At 34.1% G+C, this 13,793-nt stretch overlaps 1 pseudogene; it reads right to left on the bottom strand.

Annotated features, from left to right (window-relative positions):
- Positions 1-3,112: 3,112 nt before the first annotated feature.
- Positions 3,113-3,218, bottom strand: LOC137836265 (small nucleolar RNA R71; annotated as a pseudogene).
- Positions 3,219-13,793: the final 10,575 nt, after the last annotated feature.

Genomic DNA, 13,793 nt, shown 5'->3' with positions numbered 1-13,793 from the left:
CGATAAGTGATAAGTGCCTAATTTTCACTAGTACAAAAATAAGAAAAGAACGCTCCTTATTTAATGCGGTTCAGCGCTTAAACGCATTCGTAAAAAACGCGGTGGCATTTTTGAAATTATTTTGATTTACAAATGCGGTTATTTAAATAACCGCATTTGTAAATCAAGAGCTTCCATTTACAAATGCGGCTAAACTTAAAAACTGTATTTGTAAATCAAAACGCTTGATTTACAAATGCGGTTATTTGAATAACCGCATTTGTAAATCAAAAAGCTTGATTTACAAATGCGGTTTTTAAGTTTAGCCGCATTTGTAAATGGTTTTTACCCTAAAATATTTAGGCGCTCAACAGTTTCGTTCATTCTTCGTTTGCGCTCATATCTGTTCTTCGTTTTCTCTGGTTGCGAAGTTCTTCATTTTCGAAGGTACGTAACTGCATTGCCCCTTATTCTCTTGTTTCCATTGCTCCTAACAACTGCATTGAACTTCGATGGCTTTCGCTTTCCATATTGCTTTCGTTTTTAATGGGTTTCGCTCTGCATTTTGAAGGTGTACTCTTCCATTGCTTCCGCCGCTGTCGCATTTCGCTCTCGCCGCTCCGCCACTGCTTCCGCCGCCGCTACCGTGTTTCCTCTTCTCCCCTTCCACTCTTCACCAACAACGTGCCCCTAAAACCCCAGCTCATTCAGAAGAATATACAAATGCGAGCTCATTCAGAATAATATACAAATGCGGTTATTTGAAATAACCGCATTCGTAAATCGCATTTACAAATGCGGCTCTATAGCCGCATTTGTATTTCTCTGATTTACAACTGCGTGCTGAGCAAATGCGGCTCTATAACCGCATTTGTAAATGTAAAATAGCCGCATTTGATTAGCATTTCTGCGCTAGTGTTTAGTAATATTTCATATTAAAATATAAGCACTTATGAGGATTTATTGCTAATTTACATATAAAATAATCCCTAATTTATGAATTTATACCTTTTTATATTTTTTATGATATTTATTTGAATAAGAGTACTTTATTCCCAAATTTGGTGTTAATTGAAGATTTCTAAGGAAGATTGCAGATTTAGATTTAAAATGAATGATTTGAGCTAAAAAGATAAAGATAGAAGGTCCCAAAATGGCAAAAGATGCAAAGAAAGATTGGGTCTATTTTATGTTTTATCATTTAGTCCATTAGCGCGACATAGGAAGCAATCTAACCCTAGAAGACTAGGATAAATAGAGGGCTAGAGGCTCAACTGTAGTGTGCCAGATTGAGAGGAAAACACCATAGAGTCAATTGTAACCCAATTGGGAGAATGAAAGGTGCTAGAAGTGCGTGGCTAATTCTACCCTTTGGGATTGGGAGTAATCTGCTCAAACTCTTATGTATTCAGGTGATATCTTATGTATTAATATTCAGTTCTTGATTGATTATTGGTATTGTTGTTTTACTTTTAATTTTCCGTGACAAATTGAGAATCTTAAATCTGACCGGGAGGTATTTTTAGGGTTCAGACCTAAACAACAATACTTAACATATTTGAGTGCTAGGAATAGACTTGAAATGTTAATTGCTATTAAACGTCTGAGCTTCATTCTAAGTTGTTCTTATAATTATGCGAGGGATCGATAGTTAGGGGACATTCTTAAGGATTTTATATGCGAGGAATCGATATAAATGATTTTTATACGGGCATCAATTTCAATCAAAAAACTTAATATTGACATGCTAATTGAAATACTTGAGAGTGAGAGAGATGAAACTAATCCTTATTTTTCCAATTGAAACAACTAATTCTTTGTCTATTTTCTTATTGATCAGTGCCAACACAATTAATTCAAAACTCTTTTAATTGTTCTTGTTTTTATATTTAGCGATTATTGTACTCAATAATTGTGGGATCGATATCCGTCCTTAGGGACAATTATTACTTCCCACAAATGTGGTGCACTTTCCGTAAAAAGTCATCAAGTTTTTGACGCCGGGAACAAATTTGATTTGTTGAGTATAATTTCTTAAATATTGTAAATATTTTAATTTTTTTATTTGTTTTGATTTTTTTATTTTATTAAAATTAGATTTGATTTAATTTTATTATAGATTTGCTGTTTTAAAAAAAAAGAAAGTTGTTGTTTTTATATTATTTTCTTTTCTTTTCTTTACGTTATTTATTTTAGTTTATTTTTAGTTTATTTTTATTTTATTATATTTTATTTTAGCTTTTTTAGGATTAGTTTATGTAGTTTTATTTAGGTATTTTTATTTAGTTTACTTAACTGTTATTTATTTGTTTTAATTATATTTTATTACTAGTTTTAGTTTTTATTTTTACGTAAGCTAGTTCGTTAGAATATTAGTTAGTGGTTTACAATTATAGTTTTTAGTTTTAATTTTTTTTTAGCTTTATTTTATTTTATTTTTAGTATTTATTTTTTATTTTTAAGTACGTTATTTCTTGATTTTAGTGTTTTCTTTTATTCTGTTTTTAGTTTTTATTTTATCTATATTCTTTTTTCTTTTCTTTTTTTTTAATATTTTTGTTATTTTTCTCTTAATGTCATTTTAGTGTTTTATTTTTGTTTTTGTTTTATTTTTATTTTATTTTACATATTTTGTTTTTATTTTTATCTTTAAATTTATTTTGAATTTATTTTATTTTATTTTATTCTTTTTAAAGAAAACAAAGTACTTTGTTCCTTTTTTCTCCACTTATATGTTTTAGGAAGAAAACAACATGACAGAACAACAAGCACCACCTACTAAGAAGAGTCTTGGAGATTATGTCATGTACCAAGTACCAAGACATTTTTCTAATATTGCAATACCTACTACTGCCAAGGCCTTGAAAATAAATCTCGATTTTCTCACTCTCATCAGTGTCTATCAATTTACAGCAATGGAACATGAGGATCCATATTCACATTTGGATACATTTTATGAATTGGTAGGAACAATGGGTTTTCAATGAGGTGATCTTGAAAATGTTTATATGCGCTTGTTTTCTTTTTCATTGGCAGGAATGGCTCAAATCACTTCCAAATCAGAGCCTCACTAGCTGGAAGGATGTAGAGGAACAAATTTTGCAAAGATTTTTTCCAATTTCTCGCTACATCAAAGCAAAGTCTGAAATCTCTATGTTCAGACAAGGAGCAAATGAAGTCTTCTGTGATACATGGGAAAGATTTAAGAGGATATTGAGAAAATGCCAAAATCATGGGTTTGAAGATATTGCACAACTGAGCATATTCCTGAATGGTCTCAGATCTGACATAAAGATGCTCTTAGATGTTGCAACTAGTGGCACAATGATGGCCCTTGATGTAGAACAAGCGACAATAATTATTGATGCATTGGTATCAACTGATTATAAAGCCCAACATGATGGACAAGATCTTCAGAATAAAGAGTTGTTAGAAGATGCACTCTTGGCTAAAAATAAGATTCTAACACAGCAGATTGAGCAACTAACTGCACAAATGGCTAAATTGCCCCAACAATTATATGTTGTTCATTCATCTCAAAGCCAGAGTCAGTCAATCAAGTGTGATTTTTGTGGAGGTGTTCATCCTAATGGTCACTGTTTTTATCATAACAATTCACCTGAAGTTGAGGATCCATCCATGCTTGAAAGAATGAGTAAAGTTGAAGACGCCCGGACAAAGATTGTGAGCGCGCAGTACAATATTGTGAGAGCACAGGACAATAGCATGGCCATGATTAGGAGTATAGAGATCCAGATGGAACAGCTGACCAAACAAATTGCGGAGGAACAAAATGGCCAGTTTTCAGTCAATAGCCAAACCAATTCAAAAGAGCATTGCGATAATGTAGTGGCTGAAAAAGAAGAAAAAGATGAGACAGAGGGGAAGAGAGATGAGAAAAAGAGAAGTGAGGAGAAAAAAATAAAAAATAAAAGTGAAAATAAGGAGAGAGAAGTTCTTGAAAAAGATTTATCATATCCTCATTCTCCTTCAAAAAAAAGAGAAGGAAAGAAAATTCTTTGATAAATTTGCTCCCTAAAAATTATTTTGCAGGAAATTTGAAGCAAGATTCAACATTTGAAAGATTTCGAAAGAATAGGAGCTATATTGAAGAAATAAATATAGAGTTGGAGGATAGATACAATGTCATTATTCAAAAAGGCTTGCCTCAAAAATTAGTAGCCAATGCTTTATTGGATTTGGGAGCAAGCGTAAATATAATTCCTTTGGCAATGCTGAAGAAAATAGGTGATTTGGAGATTAAACCCACCAAAATGACTTTAAAGTTAGTTAATCAAGTAACCAAGTATCCATATGGTGTGGTTGAAGATGTTCTCGTCAAGGTGGATAAATTCACATTCCTTGTGGATTTTGTTGTGATGGACATGAAAGAAGATGAGGAGGTTCCCTTGATACTTGGAAGACCCTTTATGAAGACTGCTAGAATCATAGTTGAGGTCGACAAAGGAGAACTTCAAGTTAGAACTCAAGATGAGGAGGTAACTTTAAATCTTTTTTATGGTCTTAAAAATTTTAATGCAGGGGAAGAATGTGTACAAAAGGATGGATCAAAGAGATATTCCACCTTGAAATAAACAGGCATCAAGCTAGATGACGTTAAACGAGCGCTTACTGAAAGGCAACCCACATTTTAGTTTTATGTTGTTTTATTACCTTTGCTGATTTTATTTAAAATAAAAAATATAAAAAAAATCATGTATGCCTCCTAATCATTTTGCAGGTTATGTATTTTGACCTGGGGACAGGTTCTATTATTCAGGGGGCAGATCCAGCAAATGAAGCAAGACTGTAGATAAAGATTTTAACAAAATGTTGGATGACTTCTTAAGAAAAGAGGATTGAGCAAAAATATGGTTTTATCTTTCTAATTCTCTTTTCTTTTTAGTTATTTTAATTTTTTCTTATTTTATTTATTTTATTTTTCGATTATTTTGTTTTATGTTTATTTGTTTAGTTTGTTTTTATTTCTTATTTTGAATAAATTTCCTGTTTAGTTAGTTTGGTAGTTTTAAGTCTTGAATTATCTTTCTTGAATAAATTTCAGTTTTAATTTGTTTGCTTTCTAGTTTTCTTATTTTTATTTCAAATAAAAAAAAACTAGAATATTAATTTTGAATTGTGGAAAAAAGAATTTGTGTTTAAATATTAAATAGTGAGATGAAGTAGACACAGGTTAGAAAAGAAAATATGATTGAATCCCTATTCAAATGTAGTTAAAATTATGATACATGAAAAGGATGATTGATTATGACTGATAATGACAAGACAAGAAGGAATGAGACCATTTAAACCAAGTGAGTGTGTGAACCTTAAACAGTTTTGAGAGTTTTACTGATGAATTGACAGTTGTGGTTGCTTAATTTTTATTTTTGTTGCATCATAAAAGAGCATGAAGATGATTGAGGCATTTGTTTGTGTTAATTAGGAGCCAGGGCCAAAAAGCCAACCTTTATATTAGAATTCCATTTTTTTATATCCCCTTTGGGCCAAGAAATTTTTTGTTAATATTGCACCTTAACATTTATTGATATAATTTCCTACCCTTTAGCATGTCTAAGGAAGGAGAACATAGATGCAATACATATAGAAAAGGGAATGGTTGGTTCTGATTGTGAAAGTTCAAAAGGTTGAAAATAGGAAGAATCTTTTCCTATTATTGAAAAAAAAAAAAGAGAGAAACAGAAGAAGAAAAAGAAATAGAAAAGAAAGATAGAAAAAATTTCATGAAAATCGTGAAAAGAAAGAAAATGAGGAAAAAGGTGACATCGAAAGAAAGTGGTAATTAGATAACATATATGTTCTTTATAATTGAATTGTAGGTATGTTCTTCTTCTTTAAGATGTGCATTTTGTTATCTAAGAAAAACCAATATTTTTTGGAAGCCCAACCTCATTACAACCCTGGAAAAGACCTCAAGATTCATGTTTCTAATATGTTTGTGATTTGAAGATGAAATGAAAAGCAACCGTGATTTGTTATGATTCAGTGAAAATAGAGAGAAACACTTACATATAAGCATATGAGAAGATATTCCTTGATGAATTGTCATTTGTTTGTTTTGATTTGATCTTGGAAGTTGATTGTATCTATATTTTTCTATATTTGAATTTAGAAGCATCATAAGTTTCTAATTTGATATGTTGTTTAGTGAATTAAGTTGTTTGATATTTAAATTCAAATATATTCATTTACTTTGCTTGAGGACAAGCAAGATTCTAAGTTGGGGAGAGTGATAAGTGCCTAATTTTAGTAATATTTCATATTAAAATATAGGCACTTATGAGGATTTATTGCTAATTTATATATAAAATAATCCCTAATTTATTAATTTATACATTTTTATATTTTTTATGATATTTATTTGAATAAGAGTATTTTACTCCCAAATTTGGTGTTAATTGCATATTTCTAAGGAAGATTGGAGATTTGGATTTAAGATGAATGATTTGAGCTAAAAAGATAAAGATATAAGGTCCCAGAATGGCAAGAGATGCAAAGAAAGATTGGGTCTTTTTTATGTTTTATCATTTAGCCCATTAGCGCGACATAGGAAGCAATCTAACCCTAGAAAACTAGGATAAATAAAGGGCTAGAGGCTCAACTGTAGTGTGCCAGATTGAGAGGAAAACACCATAGAGTGAATTGTAACCCAATTGGGAGAATGGAAGGTGCTAGAAGTATGCGTGGCTAATTCTACCATTTGGGATTGGGAGTAATCTACTCAAACTCTTATGCATTGAGGTGATATCTTATATATTAATATTCAGTTTTTGATTGATTATTGGTATTGTTGTTTTACTTTTAATTTTCCGTGACAAATTGAGAATCTTAAATCTGACCGGGAGGTATTTTTAGGGTTCAGACCTAAACAACAATACTTAACATATTTCAGTGTTAGGAATAAACTTGAAATGTTAATTGCTATTAAACGTTTGAGCTTCGTTCTAAGTTGTTCTTATAATTATGCGAGGGATTGATAGTTAGGGGACATTCTTGAGGATTTTATATGCGAGGAATCGATATAAATGATTTTTATACGGGCATCAATTTCAATCAAAAAACTTAATATTGACATGCTAATAAAAATACTTGAGAGTGAGAGAGATGAAACTAATCCTTATTTTTCCAATTGAAACAACTAATTCTTTGTCTGTTTTCTTATTGATCAGTGCCAACACAATTAATTCAAAACTCTTTTAATTGTTCTTGTTTCTATATTTAGCAATTATTGTACTCAATAATTCACTGTTCCTTGTGGATCGATATCCGTCCTGAGGGACATTTACTACTTCTGACAAATGCGGTGCACTTGTCGTAAAAAGTCATCAATAAGCATGTTGATGCCTACACTACTTAAATGAGTTTGTTCACCTCAGAGAACTCGATGTTATGTCGAGTATTCCCCATATCTTTAAAGGGAGGAGCCCTTATGTGGTTCACCAAACTCTCCCCTAATTCCATAGACTGCTTTGAAATGTTGATCTCCAAGTTTGGAATGCAGATCGCCACAAGTCAACTGCATCACCTAACATCAATTGTGCTCGTGAACATCCGCTAGGAGAAACGAGATTCCCTCCGAGTGTTCATGGAAAGGTTTAGCAAGGTGACGCTAAACATCTAGAATTTAAGCTCAGAAGTCGCCATTCATCACATGGTCACGATTCTCCGACTAGGATTATTCGCCGATAGCTTATTCAGGAAGTCGTCCTCCAACTTGGTTGAGCTCCAACAGTGAGCAACAAAGTTCATGCACCTGAAGAAACTCTGTGAATATTGGAACCAAGTCCAGGAGAATACTAGGGGTGAAAAGGAGAAGGAGAAAGAGAATATTTGTTGACCCTTGTTCGACAGAAATGATAGATACAGGGAGAACCTTGGCCCTCGTTTCACCAAATAAACCTCTTTGAACGTTGACAAGGGAAGGATAATGGATTAGGCTCTGAATGTCAATCTTTTACCGACTCCTCGGACGGTGCAGAGTCTTAGGGATGATGATTTGTCATGTAAGTTTCGGTATCACCGCAACATCGAGCACAGGATCGTGGAGTGTGAAGCGCTGAAAGATAAAATTAAGGAGCTTACCCAGGTCCATCGCCTTGATAAATACGTGCAGGATGACAATCGAAGCGTGAAACATTCCCCTCCATAAAAATGTGAACATTCAAGGAGAGAGAAAGGGCATAGGGAGTACTACCCTCGCTGATGGCACAATGCAAGCGCCAACCAGAGCATCGATCACGGAACGACGAGCCCTCAAAGAGGGATGAGCCAGCACACCGAGAAGGTAAGGAGGTTACATCGACTTTTATACCAAATTCGTTGAGGGAAAGCTTAGTCGAACAATCAAGATACGATATCTGGTGGTAGACGCTAACACATCTTACAACATATTCTTGGGGAAACCGTCCTTCAACCACCTGGGAGGAATAATGTTGATGCATCCATTGGTGCATAAAGGTTAAAAGGCGGCTTTCTAGTTGCATTTGATGTACACGTAGTCTTATGTCCAATGGAGAAGACGGTGGCTATTTAGCCGCATTCTTAAATGCATATTTATAAGGGCGGCTATGGTAAATTGGGTTTGTGCCAAGCCCACCTTTCATGACAAGTGCTTTTAGGTTTAGGGTTTCTTTGACCTACCTTCTAAAAGGTTTCTCACAAATGGCACCCCTACCCCTCTATCTTGTTCTCCAAGACACTCTCTCCTAAAGATAAAGTGTCTTTCCTCATGTATTTCCCATTGAATTCAGCCGAGACTCAGTCTTCTTGTGTTCTTCTAACCAAAGCTCTAGTTTATGTTTTCATGAGTTGGAGGTCTTCTCTGATATGTTTGTACATTCATTCATATTGAACATAGGCTTTGATGTCTCCAAATATATGAAGATTGCTTGAAGACTTTGTTGCTGCTTGTGTGTGTGGGTTTTGGATAGTTTGAATTTGTAATCCACTCGATTTGATCCAAGGTTTTTTTATTTTTAATCCTTTTGATAAAGATGTGTTTTCAAAGAGAAGTGGAAAATCAACCTGTTGAAATGTCGTTTCAACTGGTTGTTTTACACTTAGAAGTTTTTGAAAAGGATTTGAAACAACTTAACTTTGGTTGACTTTTTTGTCAAACCAATTCAATCGGTTGTTTCGAAAATTCAACCGATTCATTTTTTAATTTCTTAACAGAATTCAGTTAAGTTAGTTCAATCTGTTTTAATTGTTTTAAAACTTATTTGGCTCCTGCATTAAATGTTTTTAACAGCTGATTGGAGTATATATAATTTGTTTTACAGTCATATATTGCTTTCAAATCAAGTTTTTCCAAGATTGCTTCAAGATTTGGATTCTTTCTAAGAGTGGAATAGGATTGCACTATATTTGTTCTTTTCAATCTGTGATTGTATCAAGTGTTATCATTCCTTTTCTCTCTTAACAATTGTATTTTTGTAAGAATTGTTGGTGTGCAGATTCAGAGGGTGTTTTGATTGCTTAGTGGAATACTCAGAGGTTTTCTGGGGACTGGATGTAGCTCTTATCTAAGAGTGAACCGGTATAAATTTACTGTGTGAACTTTCTATCCCTTATCTCTTTAAATCTGTTTTTGCTTGAATTTTATAATTGCTGCTATAAACAATCGATTGTTTCGCATAAACAACCGGTTGATTTTCTGTTGTTAAGTGAAAATTGTTATTTAATTCAACTAAACAGATTTCTAATTGATTGATTCTTTTTGGCCTTCACTGTACCTTCAATATTTGCAAAAAATATTTTATAAAAAATTCAACCCCCTTCTTGTTTAAGGCCTACAAATCTAACACTTCATCCTAGATGTGTCCTCTTGATTGGGCCTACAAAAAAAAACTCAATTAGACCCATATTTGCAAATAAATCCATAAACAACTTCTAGGTCTTCATCTTCCTTATTATGTGGTTGTGTGTGGTTGGGGGTTTTGCCATCATTAATCATCTTTTGACCTTAATGCATTTTAAACATGCTGGTAGGTCAGAACCGGGTACCAAGACATTTGGGACTCCTCCAGTTCTGGCTTGTACAACCACATTTGAAATGTTTGTAAGTTGAGGATGTTAAAAAAATCTAAATTATTCAAAAATATAATTGAAAATCAATAATTAATTAGAATTATACTTTTTTGGATTATCAAAGAATATGGATATAAGGCTTTTAGAAAGAAGCTAATATCATATTTTTTTTCTAATTCTTAGTTGTTTCTAGCCTTTATTTAGTCTTTTTTTATTCTAGCCTTTACTGGCTCTTTACATTCTCTCTCTTTAGTTAGACTCATAACGGGTGTACTGCCTGTATATATTCTAACCCCCTTTACTTTAATCTCAATAAAGAAAATAAAAGAAATATTCATTCTCATATCATTTGTCTTCCTTTTTCTCTTTTGTTCATTTCTACTCTTTTTTATAATATGGTATTAGAGCTCTGATTAGAGATCTGGTTGTTACATTTATCCATTGGTGAAGTTGTTGATCCCTCACAAGATCTTTGTTCACGTTATCATGTTAGTTCATTTGATAATCATTCATTTCTTATTGTCCATATTATTCTTGAGGGATCAAACTATCATCATCAATCTCATTTATTTCAAATGAGTCTCATTTCAAAGAACAATATAGGTTATGGAACAATAAAATCTCCAACATATACCAACTTATTGTTTCCAGCATGGTAGAGAACCAATATGTTAGTTGTTTCCTAGATGCTCAAGGTTATTTCTCCATCCATCGAACATAGCATCATCTATATAGACAATTCCTTTAACATATGGAATAATTTAAAGGAGAAGTTCTCACAAGGAGACAAGGTTTGTATTGATCTTTAGGAGATTTTTTCTTCACACAAGATTCTAATAATGATAAGCAGAATCATGAAGGTTCAAAGTCATAAGTGTAGTCTCAGCAAATCGGTTTCACTTTTGAGTAGTATAAAGCATTGATAGCTCTCTTACAACAATGCATATCTAGTGGAAATATTTCTAATCAAGTATTTTGTTCCTTCCGGTTGACTTGGTTGCCTTCGTACGTCTCACAATACTCCCACGTTCGATCCTCTGTGGCTTCGTTCGTGCCTTTCTCCCGATATAACACCTGAAATCACAAAGACAAAGGGCGCCCTAGAGGTCATTTCCACTCCGACGCTCAAGTCAATCTTAGGGCTAGGAAACACCAAAATTGTTAAGCGTAAAAGCTCTGTGTAAACTATGTGTGTAAAGTTGTGCAAATGAATAGGATACCTTGTTAGGTCTATTACTACCATTTATATAGTCTAGGGTTTCCACTATTTCCGCTACCCAAATTAGGATTTCTGAGGGTGTGCCCTAGCGCCGCTATTACGCACTCTTGGGGCAACCTAGCGCGTAAGGCCCCCTAACTGGAGTGCAACCTCTGATGGGATGACCACCTGGGTGCAAACTCGTGCACCTGATCTCTGGGGTCACCCATCCTGGGAGCGCCTTAGCTGCTCACGTGCCATGCGTGCAGCTTCACCCCTGGAACGTGACCCTTACAGGTCGTATCTTTTCCAGTGGCTCTTTGCTTGTGTTACTCCTGAACGTGTCATCCACACCACACGCATGGACTCTCATGACCTAGGCTTCTCCCTTGGTGGCACATTTTCCCTGCACGCCCTCTGGTTTGGGGCTTCCTAGGTTGGTAGGGCTGCTGCTTCGCAGGGGTCTTCTTCTCTGTCGTTGTCTCATGTACCCTTAGTGATATGATTCCAATAACATGATGGAGATATGATATGGACATGTTATGGATTCAATAAGAGTTGGAATATGATTAGGCACTTTTTAAGAATTGGATTAATGTTCTTAAACGTTCAAGAACTCACCAAAACACAAGTAACCAAGCCAAACTCACATAGAAACCCATTTTTGGACATATGAACCATTTGACACAAGGAAGAACATAAATGCACCGATTAAAAGTCCAAGAAACACAATCATAACCACAAGAACAACAAACCAAATGAAACTACCGAATATAAACACAAGACAAACAAGTTCTACCAATTTGAAATAACAAGAACAACAAAGACATGTTTTAGAGTTTGTTTTGCAATGGAAATGGAAGAAGAAGATGAAAAGGACAAGGAAACTTATGTGGTTGGAGCTCTTGGAAATGTGCACACCACTTGAAGGATGGTTGGCTTCAAGATGTCGTCGAAACAACCAATTGTTTTATACTTAGGTGTTTTTATAAAGGTTGAAAACTGTTTTTGATGGTTGACTTGCTGTCAAACCAAAACAACCGATTGATTCGAGTATTCAACCAATTGTTTGTTTTGGGACCATAACAGAAAACTGTTTTGTTCTTTGACTAAGCATTAAATGATTTTATAACTGTTTACGCTCCAGTTTTAAATGTTTTGACCAGTCTTTGAAAGCAATAAATAGTTTGTTATGTTTATGTAACAAACATGAACTGAGATTTAATCAAAGAAAAACATATTTGAGTTTTTCACTGATTTTGCTTTTGAAGAAGTTGAAGTTTGCTTTGAGATTGCTTGGATCAAGAGAGTGTGGAATAGGATTTTCATCTTGTATTGATTTCAAATCTTTCTGTAACAAGTGTAATCCTTTCGTACTTTGAAGAAACTCTGTGTGAAGCTGAGAAGTGTTGTGTGCTCTTGAGGTTGTCAAGATCAGCATTCTTAGTGGTGTTTGTGCTGAACCAAAGGAAGTGTGTGTCTTGAGGGGATCAAGGTCACTTCTTTGGTGGTGGTGTAAGTAATCTAGGGTTGATTGCTTAGTGGATTCCCCAGTGATTTCTGGCAAGACTTGGTGTAGCTCTTGGTTAAAAGTGAACAGTATAAACCTGTGTGTTCAATCTCTCTATCCCTTGAACTCTTTAAAATTCAGTTTATATTTGTGAATTGGTATAAACAACCGATTGTTTCTGCGAAACAACCGATCGTTTTTTTGGTGTTGTGCTAAATTGCTTTGTGTTTTTGGCAAACTGAATTCTGAATCCAGTTTTCTTGAAAGAAATTCATTCTAGACTTAAAAGTTTGTGAAAACCCTCTTTAAACCATTCACAACCCCCCCCCCCTCTAGTGTAAAGCTATACATTCTAACAATATCATCAAAGAAGATATGCAAAAATCCATGAGGTTAAGTGACTACCACTATCCCTATGTTGTTTTAATCTCTAAATTCTTGCTCTATTTTGAAGTGAATCTTGAAGATGAGACCTCTGAGTTGGTTAAATCAACACAAGAAATAAACAAGGACTCTCTAAGCAAGATGGGATTAACCAAAATAAATGGAAAATGGGTGAGCAGAGATGGTGATCATGGTGGTTCATCAAGTGTTGCAGCTGCTAATTTTGATGAAGAAGATCAAGTTGCTGATATGGATATTCACAATGAAGATCATCCTGCAACTACCTTTGAAGCTGGAACAAGTGCAGGACATCAAGGAGATAAGATGCCTTTTATGTCTTCTTTTGAAAGATACATGGTGAATAGGCTTGATGGCTTTGCTGAAAATCAAAGAAATCTCCATGATCTTTGTGTGACCAATTTCCAGAGCATTGACAACAGATTCAATAGCATGGATACTCAATTTATGACCCTGGATGAACAGATTGAAGTTGTTCATAATCAGATCTTTGAACTTCAGTATGGCAAGGGTGATTGAAGGAAAAACAACCGGTTGAATGATCGAAACAACCGATTGTTTCTGCCCTGTATTAGATTAAGTGCTTTTGCTTTTAAATTCTGTATAATCTGGAACAATTGCCTTTTTATCTCTTCTTATTGTCTATTTGTGAAG

The sequence above is a fragment of the Phaseolus vulgaris genome, chromosome 5 (assembly GCF_000499845.2).
Source record: "Phaseolus vulgaris cultivar G19833 chromosome 5, P. vulgaris v2.0, whole genome shotgun sequence".
Taxonomy (NCBI): domain Eukaryota; kingdom Viridiplantae; phylum Streptophyta; class Magnoliopsida; order Fabales; family Fabaceae; genus Phaseolus; species Phaseolus vulgaris.
Note: the sequence above shows the minus strand (reverse complement) of the source record. Positions and strands in the feature narration are given on the sequence as shown.